Source organism: Neophocaena asiaeorientalis, unplaced genomic scaffold (genome assembly GCF_003031525.2).
Source record: "Neophocaena asiaeorientalis asiaeorientalis breed wild unplaced genomic scaffold, Neophocaena_asiaeorientalis_V1.1 scaffold43, whole genome shotgun sequence".
NCBI classification, from domain to species: domain Eukaryota; kingdom Metazoa; phylum Chordata; class Mammalia; order Artiodactyla; family Phocoenidae; genus Neophocaena; species Neophocaena asiaeorientalis.
In genome coordinates this window covers 10,986,907-10,998,906 of record NW_020173674.1, presented here as the reverse complement: position 1 = coordinate 10,998,906, position 12,000 = coordinate 10,986,907, and the positions used below count along the sequence as shown (strand labels likewise).

At 41.0% G+C, this 12,000-nt stretch overlaps 1 pseudogene; it reads right to left on the bottom strand.

Annotated features, from left to right (window-relative positions):
- Positions 1–1,478: 1,478 nt before the first annotated feature.
- Positions 1,479–12,000, bottom strand: part of LOC112402011 (elongation factor 1-alpha 1 pseudogene) — an 11,622-nt pseudogene continuing 1,100 nt past the window's right edge.

Genomic DNA, 12,000 nt, shown 5'->3' with positions numbered 1-12,000 from the left:
ACCCGGGCATATATTTAAACTACTGAGAAGCCCATTTAAAGAGATAACCTTAAACGTAGCCAGAGAGAAAACATTTTCTACATAAGGGAATAAAAATACAAATAATGGCTGACTTTCAGAAGTTATAGAGTAAGGTCTAGAAGATAACGTTACCATGTCCAAGCTGGTATTGCTCACAGCACGATAGGGCAATAAATCGAGAGACAAGTTGTTGGGGCGAGGAATAGTAACTTTATTTGGAAAGCCAACAAACCAAAAAATAGTGGACTTGTGTCCCAAAGAACCATCTTGCCTGAGTTAGAATTCAGGCTTCTTTTATACTAAAAGGAGAGGGACTAAAGCCAAACATTTCCTGGTTCCAGTCAGTCTCTGGAGAGGATGTGTTCATTTCTTCCTCCCTGCAGTCATTCACAGGTGGGCCTGGTCAGGATGTTTCCTGTGAGCTAAACAAAGGTATTTTAGCTTCATGCTCATTATCTGGGAGGCAGGGTTCCCAGAGATGGGCCATGATGTATAATTTAAACTTATAGGCAACATCTCTTTTGTGATTAACTTATAATAGAACACAAAGGTTGTTCCCTATCACAGTTCCCCACTGTCAGTGTCCATGTTCCACAGTCTTGTGGAGAAAGGGATGAAGACCACTCTGGCTACTTTCTGCTGAATGGGGGCGATGAATATTCCTTAGAATCTTTAGTCAGTAGTAAAATTCTCTTTCCTTTTTTATCTACAACTATTTGAATCTGATGAAACCCCTTAGCATTTTGCTGTCTAATTTGTAATTGAACTTGGAGTTTTTGTTCCAGTTCCCAATACATATACTAAATTCCTATGCTATTTATTTGGACAAAAAAAACACAAATAGGTTGATGCTTCTCCAGCTACAATGAAATTACCATTTACTTCAGTTGGATAGGCAGACCTCACGAACAGAGTGTAGTGCTCAATGTTCTACCATATTTGGCAACTGCTAGTTCTTTTAGAGCATTTATGGATTCTCCCACCCAGGCAGACACCTGGAATGGCCTATCATACAATATTTCAAAGGGGCTTAATTTAAGCCTGCTTCTGGGAGCCACTGATCCATAGCAGGGCAGCTGACAAGGCTGTATCCCAAGTTAAATTAATATTCATTTTCTCAGTTTTTCCTGTTGATTGTGGTCTCCAGGATGAATGTTGTTCCAATGCCTTAATCCCAATCAGGGGACAATTTCCTTCAGGAGGGCTTTAACCAATTAAAAGGTACTGATTTTTTATTTCTGTGTGTGTTTTTCTAAAGTGCTGATTTTAAAAACTACTACACACAAAACAAGTGGTCCACAAAGCATTCTCCTTTCCTTTTGCAAGTTTTATCATGCATTGTTAATCATTCACCAGTCTTTTCCTATTAAATTTTAATAGCTAATTGAGACAAACAGTTCTGAGACCATTCTTCCACCACTGATTAAGACTGGGGTGGCAGATACTGGGGATAATATTCATTTAGCCCTCCGAGCTTTTGGGGCAGACTTGGTGACCTTGCCCACTCCAGCTGCCTTCTTGTCCACTGCTTTGATGATAGCCACAGCAACCATCTGTCTCATGTCACAAACACCAAAATGACCAGAGGAGGATAGAGAAGGTCTCAACACACATGGGCTTGCCAGGCACCATATCCACGATAGCAGCGTCACCAGATTTCAAGAATTTGGGGCTCTCTTCCAGCTTTTTCCCAAAACGATGATCAATCTTCTCCTTCAGCTCAGCAAACTTGCAAGCAATGTGAGCTGTGTGACAATCCAGCGCAGGTGAATATCCAGCACTGATAAGGTTCAAGATAATCACTTGAGCTGGAAGCCACCTGCTTCCATCAGTGGGTCATTTTTGCTGTCACCAACCACATTGCCATGATGAACATCTTTGACAGACACGTTCTTGACGGCGAAGCCCACACTGTCACCAGGAAGGGCTTTACTCAAAGCTTCATGGTGCATTTCAACAGACTTTACTTTAGTTGGATTGTTGACTGGAGCAAAGGTGACCACCATGACAGGTTGGAGAACACCAGTCTCCCCTCGACCCAGAGGGACAGTACCAATACCAATTTTGTAGATGTCCTGGAGGGGCAGACACAAGGACTTGTCAGTTAGATGAACTGGTGGCAGGATGCAATCCAGAGCTTCAAGCAGCATGGTGCTACTGGAATTGCCATCTCCAGGGCTGACTGTCCAACCCTTGAACCAAGGCATGCTAGCGCTTGGCTCCAGCATGTTTTCACTGTTCCAGCCAGACATTGGTACAAATGCTACTATGTCAGGGTTGTAGCCAATTTTCTTAATGTAGGTGCTGACTTACTTAGCAACCTCCTCATAGCTCTTCTGGCTGTAGGGCGGCTCAGTGGAATCCGTTGTTTTAGCTCCAACAACTAGCTGTTTCACACCCAGAGTATAAGCCAGAAGGGCATGCTCACGGGTCTGCCCATTCTTGGAGATACCTGCTTCAAATTCACCAGCACCAGCAGCCACAATCAGGATAGCATAGTCAGCCTGGGTCAGCATGTTTTTGATAAAGTCTCTGTGTCCTGGAGCATCAGTGATGGTCACAGAGTACTTGCTGGTCTCGAACTTCCACAGGGAGATATCAATGGTGATACCACACTCACGTTCAGCTTTCAGTTTGTTCAAGACCCAGGCATCCTCTTCAGAGACTTTCTGTCCAGGTGGGATATGCTTCCACCCATCCTGAAAAAGTATCCACAAATACTGGTAGGTATCTGAAATTTCCTGCAGCTCAAGGCATTTGAGTCCAGTCCTCAGTGGCACAGGTTCCTATGTTGCGTCCTCATCTGGGGACGTCCAACAGCAGTCTTTGGGTTTATTTTTAGCACAAATCATGCAATTCTGATTGACTTGCTGGGTGGTTTTGTGTAGGTAAGGCCCCATTATATACTTTTGAATCCATTGTAATTTGGCATCTCCCCCATAATGGGCACTATTTTGAATGTGCTACAGCACAGCGTCCAAGAGTGCCTCAGGGATCAAAACAGCTGTGCACTACATTTCCAGCCAGATGAGGTGTGATCCAAGTGAAACCCCACTCTTTGGCCCTCTCTGTCCTTTTCTGGATACACTCGTTTATATTTTGACAAGTCAATCTGTGGGAGAAGTGATCCTCTTGCCTAGAGGTGTCTATTTTAAATCCAAATATAATAACTGTATACCACAGAGTTATAGCAAATATAGAAGAAAATTATTTAACAATAGCACAAAGGGGGGAGGCAAAGGAAATTATGTTATTACATTGTATGCGAAATGGAGTAATATTAATTCAAGATAAAATATGATAACTTAAGAATTCATAGTCGTAATTATTAGGGAACCACTGGTCTGAGCCATCAGAGCGTGACATTCTCCTGGAAAGTGTAAGTCTGGTTGGAATTTCTCTCTGTGTACCTCTTGCATGTTAACAAGACCCTGTACTGGCAGCCAGATCAATCATGAAGAGAACCAACCTTAGGATGAAACCAGTGGTGATCACAGAAGGAACAAGAACCTGGTTCCTTGATGACATCAAGGGCTTGCTGATAGGCACCAACCTCAAGCCTGGTCAGCATTTGGACTCTCAATTTGATGAGATACCAAATTTCCTTATTACTACAGCCATTTTGAATCAGGGCTTTTTTTTTTTTTTTCTTACTTTAAGCCAAAAGCACCCAAACTAATATACCATGTGACTATATCATGGAATCATTTAAATTGTGTTTATCAAAAGACTTTGATAGTATGGGAGGGCTTCGCTGCTGGCGCAGAGGTTAAGAATCTGCCTGCCGATGCAGGGGACATGGGTTTGTGCCCTGGTCCGGAAAGATCCCACATGCCGCGGAGCAACTAAGCCCGTGAGCCACAACTACTGACCCTGTGCCCTAGAGCCCACGAGCCACACCACAACTACTGAGCCCATGTGCCACAGCTACTGAAGGCGCTAGACCCCGTGAGCCACACCACAACTACTGAGCCCATGTGCCACAGCTACTGAAGCCCGCACGCCTAGAGCCCATGCTCCACAACAAGAGAAGCCACCGCAGTAAGAAGCCCGTGCACCGCAATGAAGAGTAGCCCCCGCTCGCCGCAACTAGAGAAAGCCCAGGTGCAGCAACAAAGACCCAACACGACCAAAAATAAATAAAAATTTTAAAAAGTAATAAATTAATTAAGTTAAAAAATAATATGGGAAATATGTATGTCATAACAGTAAGTATAAAAACATTGAATACAAAATGTTAATGCTTTTACTTCAAGGGTTAGCTAGCAAGGGATCTAATATTATTTCATAAGCTTCTAATATACACCAGACACTGTGCATGTTAGGATGTATTCTTTGTTTACTTTATCTTCACAACGACTCTATAAAGTTTCATTCATTCATTTATTATTTATTTATTCATTATTTACATTCATTCATTATTCATCCATCAAGTGGGTATTGACTGATAAGCCCCTAGCTAGGGACTAACATTTCAATATGTTCTTTGACTTCATGGAATCTACTTTCCAGTGTCGAGGAGGAGGCATGCATCATACAAATAACTGTACAAATATTTAACTGCATTTGGGATGAGTTGTGTGAAGGAGATATACAGAGTTTTAAGAGAACATGCATCAGGAGAAATGGATCTAGCTAGGGTATTAGTGGCGGATGAGTCATGGAAAATTTCCCTTTGGGAGTCATTCTTAAGTTCATATCTGAATGCTGCAGGAATGGAGGTGTAGTGAGGTGTTTTCACGGATGGGGTAAGAGTAGGTGTAGAGAACCAGTGGAAAACCTGAGGAAATTAGACTGGATAGCTTCTGAGGTCTGTTGAATTCAAACGTCTAAAGATGTCTTAATAACTTCTAAGCTTTGACCGTCACATAATAAGTCTCATTAGCTTATCAGACAAAAGAGAGGGGCAGGTATGACAGAAGATGTGTGACAAATATCCCTTGACTCCAGCAGACTAGGATGACTTGGGGTCACTGATGGGGCTAAGCTGAGCAGGAATACGTTGCCACTGATGCCGGCCGCAGGAAGCAACTCGGAAACCTGAGTGTTTGTTGATTTTTCAGGGTTTGTTCATTTTGCTCCGCCACATGTCCATAAAATGAAATGCGTTTGCTCAGCGAAGGATTTCGCCATGTGTCCTGTGACCTGCTCTTGCGAAACCATAGTGGTGGAGATCAGGGTGGGCAAAAGGCATTCTCACTTTTCAGGGCTGCTCCGTCACACTCCAGAAAATGGAGTGGGCACAGTAGGTCAGTAAATGCTGGATGCAGCACTGGACATGACTCAGAGTCCATCATTCAGACCAAATTTCCAGTTACTGTTCACCAGCCCTTCATGGGAGACCTCTAGCAAAGACGTTTTGAAACCCATATTTTCTCTGCAAAGAAAAGTTCCCAACCAAGAACCATATGATACACAGATGAAGAATTTTTTGATTCTAGATCATTCTGCCATATATCTTGCACAGGTTTTCCCTCATATCTTAGCTCGGTCATCCTATACCCAAATTCAACCACAGTCCCTCAAATCATATCCCAAAGTAGCCACTCATAGGTGTGACACCCCAAACCAATCTATCCCAAGATGTCCCTCCTCTCCAACACACCCCAAGCAACTCTACCCTCTGCTATTTTAACTCCTGAAGATAGGAGGTAGACAGAAGTGCCCAAAATCTATTCTCACCCTCCTTCTCCATCATTTGGACTGGATGCCTCAGACAAGGTTCCAATCTGAGTTTTTTTTTTTTTTTGAATCCCTGAGTTGGTTTGGATCTCACCCAAAGAGAGGTAGGTTTCTTGTAGAGTCCATTTGTATTAACTTTGAAGCTACGCTCTTTATCACCTGATCCAAACTCCCCTGACAACCCTGACAGATAAAAATAAATAACAACATGGAATATTTATAGAAAGTTCATGTTCTAGGCACTGTAAGGAGCATGTCTCATGCATTATCTGTTTTAGTCATCATTATACTTCTGTAAAGAAAGTTCCATTATTGTCCATTTTAAGATGTGATAACTCAGGCTTAAAGAAGAACCAGAATTCTAAACAAAGCCTACCTGATTCTAAAACCTGGCTGTTAACCCTTGCTTCTATAACCCTCAGAAAGAGAAGAAATGCAACCTAGGCATTAACTCAAGACCCTTCTCTGTTGCCTATCCCACATACCCCTGCAACTATTTTACGGGCCAAGAGTTTAATTTTAGCAGATCTGGAAACTTTAAACAATAAAGTCCAGCCCAGTTCAGCCAGTTTACCATAACTGCTTACCACTGCCTACTCCTTCCTCAAACATACATCTGTTTTGTCCTTCCTTTTTCCTTGTTTTAATACTTAAAGACAAAGTTAAGTATGTGTATACTTTCTTACACATCCTTAAGGTGGAAAGGTGTTCAGTGAACTGAGAAAGGACAGGTACCTGGCAAAATTTCAAAATACTTTATTTTTCTTTGTTATTTACCCTTTCAATGCTATTCTCCTAAGTCATCTTTTGGGAAACAATCCTTTCCCTTTCTTCTACTACTTTCTCAGAAATATTTCCGTGTCCTCTGATGATCACATCATGGTCCGCCGTGTGCATATTCCAAACATTTCCTAGTTCCCCAAATCCCTCTTTTGCGCTAGGCACTGGGGGTGCTGACTAATTACGTTACACTATTATAACAGACTGAAAATACAACTGCTCGTATCCCATTAGTTGGCCCACGCACACACACCCATTCCTTCTGTTTTCAGCAGCTGACACTTCTAACTATGGCTTTAAATGCCCTTTCAAGTAGATTTTGTTTGTTCAGTCTTTTTACTCGACTTCTATTATTAGAAAGAAAGATTATCTGACACAATAAACTCTGGGCATCTGTCCATTTTTATTTTCTTCCTTAGCTCCTATTATCTGTCATTCTGTGCTTTTGGATTTTGGGTCCTACCTAGCCAGCCTGCAAAATAGAATTAGTAAGGAAGAGAGGGCAGCTAGTATGATTTCTTAGGGGGCCTCAACTTCTTCCATCTTGTAGCATACATTTTTTTTAAAGCTTGGCTTATAAATGCTCAATCTGTGTACCCTGAGATAATACTTATTCTTTTCATGTGAACAAATGAACATTTACGCTAAATTATCGTGAAATTTATTGAACAATACACATACTTTAAGATGTGTGTCATATTCTTTTGTTGCAGACTTATTTTCAACACGAAACTCCACATAATGTCAGTTGGATTTATACAATACCATTATAACTTGAATTTTTTTGTGATTTCTGGTTTTCTACTTCTGTGTTTGAGAACTGTTCATCATAGCTGACCTACAGGGACCCTGGGGGAGGCGAGGGTTGTGCGTCCACATGGGGGGCACTGGGAACTTGTCTCTAAGTCTTAATTCTGGTCCCTGCTTGTGCTCATCAACTACCTATTGGGTAAGATTTGTATCTCTAGCTTTGGGCTGACACTCGTCACTTTTGCCTGTGGATAAATGTTGCTTAGGAGAAACAGAGATGTGAGGATGGAGGAGAGACAGGGATTGACTAGATATCCTAGGCCATCTCCCACCCAACTTCCATCATGCCCAAACTTCAAGTTTTTTTTTACAGTTCCTATCTTCACAGCAGTCTGCTCCCATAAGTGTTTCAGTCTGGTGTTCATCTGTCTGCTCAAATTTCAGGATCCATGACAGTACCTTATTGGGGCAGATTTATTCTGTTTTTGTTTCTTTTTATTTTTTCCATTATTTCATACAGTTATTGGTTTGAAGAAGACACACACATGTTTGGTTCACCCTCTCCACCTAACTTTCCATTCTTTCTCCCAGGCTGGTCCCACCCTCCACATCATATCAGTTCCTTCATATTTGCCTTATACTGTTGCCCTTGCAGTCAGATGAACCTGGGTCAATCCTACTTTACCGTGGATACAAACTCCCCCGAAATAGTACCTGAGTCTTGGGCTTTACATATGAATCTTCCCATGACCCAGTGAACAGTCTTTTCTTTTCCTTCAGGGAAAGCCTCAGCTCAGGAGTATGGGAAGCACTAAAGTTGATCCCAGTGGACTGTCTCTGCTGTGCTCTTTTAGAGTCCTTTGAACAGGGAGAGGGAGTAGGTTACTAGGGACCTTCCCACCTCCCTTCCTTACCCTGAAGAAACACCTGTTCTCACAAAGAAAAATTAGGGACAGTCCAACAGAAGCTCTTGGCAACCAAGCCTTGCCTTGTCACCATGGGAATAGTAGCCTGTGCGAGATATTTTTAAAAATTGAACAATGATGCCCAGGAGTAATAATAAAAATATTTTAAAATGGTAAGGGCACCAATTTTTAGAAGAGTCTGTCTTCCCAGGGACCTACTCCAGGACCTGGAGATCATGGCACCTCACTAGCAGCCTAACAACTACCCACCTGTCCCTATATGAACACACACACACACACACACACACACACACACACACACACACCTCTGCTAGCCTCTTTGGCTCCTGATCTCATCTAAACTTAGTCCAAATCTTTAGCTTTCTGTGTCCCAAACTCATGTATTATAGAGGCTTGTGAATCCCTTTTTGAGCATACTCACTGACCACCTAAAAAACTATTCATGAGAAATATATCTAAGGTAAAATTTTCATTTCCTGCCAGATCAGCCAGTCTTCTTATGCATGAACACTGAACTGCTCAGCTTCTGTGAAATATGTTGAAAAGGAGTTATTATGCTTGTATAGTCATCAATTATCCCAGGAAAGGTAGTGTCTTGAGAATGGGGTGAAAATTAATTTATTTCCCCTGTATATGCTTTTTCTCTTTTGAAGATTGTACCCTGTGTCTATTCAAAAGATAAGGGCTGTTTTTTACTGGGGATATTGCCTCCACTATGAAATCTTATGAATTCACTTATCCATCATATTCCCTTATTAGCTTTTTATTTAATCAATAGTATTTTTCTTCCTTTGTCTTAGATTAATTGACCGTGAGTGTGTGGGTTTATTTCTGGGCTCTCTATTCCATTTCATTAATCTATGTCTATTTTTTTGTGCCAGTACCATACTGTTTTGATTACTGTAGGCTTGTAGTATAGTCTGAAGTCAGAGAGTGTGATACTTCCAGTTCTTTTCTTTTTTTTCTCAAGATTTTCTTGGTGATTCCAGGTCTTTTGTGGTTCCATATAAATTTTAGGATTATTTGTTCTGGTTTTGTGGAAAATGTCCTGGGTATTTTCATAGGGGTTGCATTTTAAATCTGTAGATTGCTTTGGGTAGTATGGACATTTTAACAATATTAATTCTTCCAATCCAAGAATACATGATAGATTTCCATGTCTTCATATCATCTTCAGTGTCCTTCATAAATGTTTTATAGTTTTCAGAGTATAAGTCTTTCAGCTCCTTGGTTAAGTTTATTCTTAGGTTATTTTATTTTTTTGGATGCAATTTTAAATGGGATTGTTTTATTGTTTTCCCTTTCTCATGGTTCATTATTAGTGTATAGAAAAGCAACAGATATTACCTCCACTAAGGAATCTTATGATTTGCTTATTCATCACATTCTCTTATGAGCTTTTTATTCAGTCAATAGTATTTTTCCTAGTGCTCAGAGCTGAACAAAAATTTGCTTCTATTATAGATGGGCAAAGTACCAGTTACTCTCCCTCTGCTTCCACTTGCATCCCAATAAGATGACATCTCTCCAAAAGATTCATTTCCCCTATTCATCTCCCTCCCCACATCCATAAGAGTACGACGCGTGAGACAAAATGCGCTACTCCTCTACCTGTGGTCCCCCTGAGCCAAACCCTGAATGTTTCAGCTCCAGATATTATAGAATTTCCCTTGCAGTGAGTCACTTCCACTTAAAGAATGCTTTTTAAAAACTTTTATTACACATTCCCAGAGTGTCTATCACTGTCCGTTTAGATTTAACTATATAGATAAAATTTGCCAGACTCTTTTGCTCACCACTGTTTGCTCTCCTTTTTTTCTGCTCCTAACTGAGGTCTCTGCTCCTATTTATTTGATGTTTGGTTAGAATTCTTACTCTAGTATTTTCTATGTATGAGTATGTTAGTGATATAATTTCTGAAGTCTTCCAAATCCACAATATATTTCTTTGACCCTGTGACCCCATTGGTTTTAGAATAACCAATTTTTTTTTTTCCATTCTAAATGAAAGGAAATTGAGGCTCAAAAAAGAAGGTAACCTGTTCAGGTCACGTAGCTAGTAAGAAGCGGGTGACTAGTAAGGGGGGGGGGGGGCTCAGATAGGGAGTAACAATGAAAATCATAGGATAAAATAGAGTTTAACCCAACTTCAAGTTTATAAAATGGTGTAAGAGTGCAAAGAGCTGGCCAGAGGTGAGGCTGGCATGGGTGTGCCCCATGTCAGTACAGGGAACCTAGTGCATGTCGGTGCACTCCACTTTATACCGTGCTGTCCTCCCTGGGTCTTCAGGGGTGTGTGACTGCTTCTCATCCTTGGTGCAGCTAGGAGCCAATGATTATAAATCATAATAAAAATCTCTACACTCTGTGTAGGTTTCTCACCATGTTCTCCTTACATTACACAGAAACAGGCAACCATGAAGGATTCCTCATTTCTCATTAATTCAGGACACAGTTTGGGTAAGAAGCTCAATCCAAGATCAACTCCTAGGTGTCCTTGGCTCCTGTGTATGGGATGGAAGTCAGATAGTGTGGGAATAGGGTGTTCAACCATCCCCTTTACTCTTTTCTTCAGGGGCAAATCCAGTTACAGAGATGAGGTCTTCTGGCTCCTAGGCCAGAACACTTTCTACAACCACAAACGTCTTACGTGACAAGATGCTGAGAGAAACAAACAGCAGAGTCTTTGTGTATCAGACATTTACCTTTGCTTCCTGTGGGGGGTGAGGACTGAAAATGTGCAATTCCTCACTAAAAATCAGAGAGAAGAAGGGGAGACTATAGATAACTGGGGGAGAGGGAAGGGCTGGGTGATACTGGCCCTTAGCATTGCAAGAATGCAGCAATTAGGAGAGGCGTGAATAAACAGTCGCCATATTCCCTCTACTCCTACCCCAGCCCAGGGGGGTTTCAGGATGCACTGGGTAAGGCTTTCTCCCTCTATCCCCAACCTTCTGGCTTTGTTGCTTTTGTCTAAAAGCCCCCAGTGTTCAGGACTCCTTCCTGCCCCTCTTGAAGCTTTCATTATTTTTTTTAAATTTTATTGAAGTATAGTTGATTTACAATGTTGTGTTAATTTCCACTGTACAGCAAAGTGACTCAGTTATACATATATATATTCTTTTTTATATTCTTATTCATTATGGTTTATCACAGGATATTGAATATAGTTCCCTGTGCTATACAGTAGGACCCCGTTGTTCTTTGAAGCTTACATTCTAGTGCAAGGAGACAAAAACTAAACTAACAAAAAATAATGATATTTACTATACAGTGAAATGTAGTATACGAAATATTGGGATAAGGGGACAGAAGATGACAGAGGAGGAGAGGAAAACATTTTATAGGGAGTGGTCAGGGAAGGCCTCTCTGGAAACCTGGCATTTAACAGAGATCTAAAGAAAGAAGGGAGAGAGTCAGGCATGTACCAGGCCTGGGGGTTCCAGATCAAGGAAGCTCTCCAGGAAGCGCCCAAGATGCTCCACTGGAGTGAATGAAAAAAATACTTCCACCTCCATTTATAATTTTACCCCCAAAATAAGAAATTAAGTGAGCTAACATTTAATGTATCAATTACAAAAGAATATATACATATATAACATAAATAATATATATGGAGTGGATGCTCAGTTAGTTAAAAATTGTAGGGGTGGGAAATTAAAAGTTCAGAGATTACTCCTGCCTAAGGCCTCCTGAAAGGCAAGCGTAGATTTTATCCATGTCTTTGTCTTCAGACGCCATCATATTATCTGGAACAAAATAGGTATCACTATTCCGTGTATATATATTTTTAACTCTCCTGTATATATCTTTTTTAATCTTCTCTACTTCATAGCAGAGCT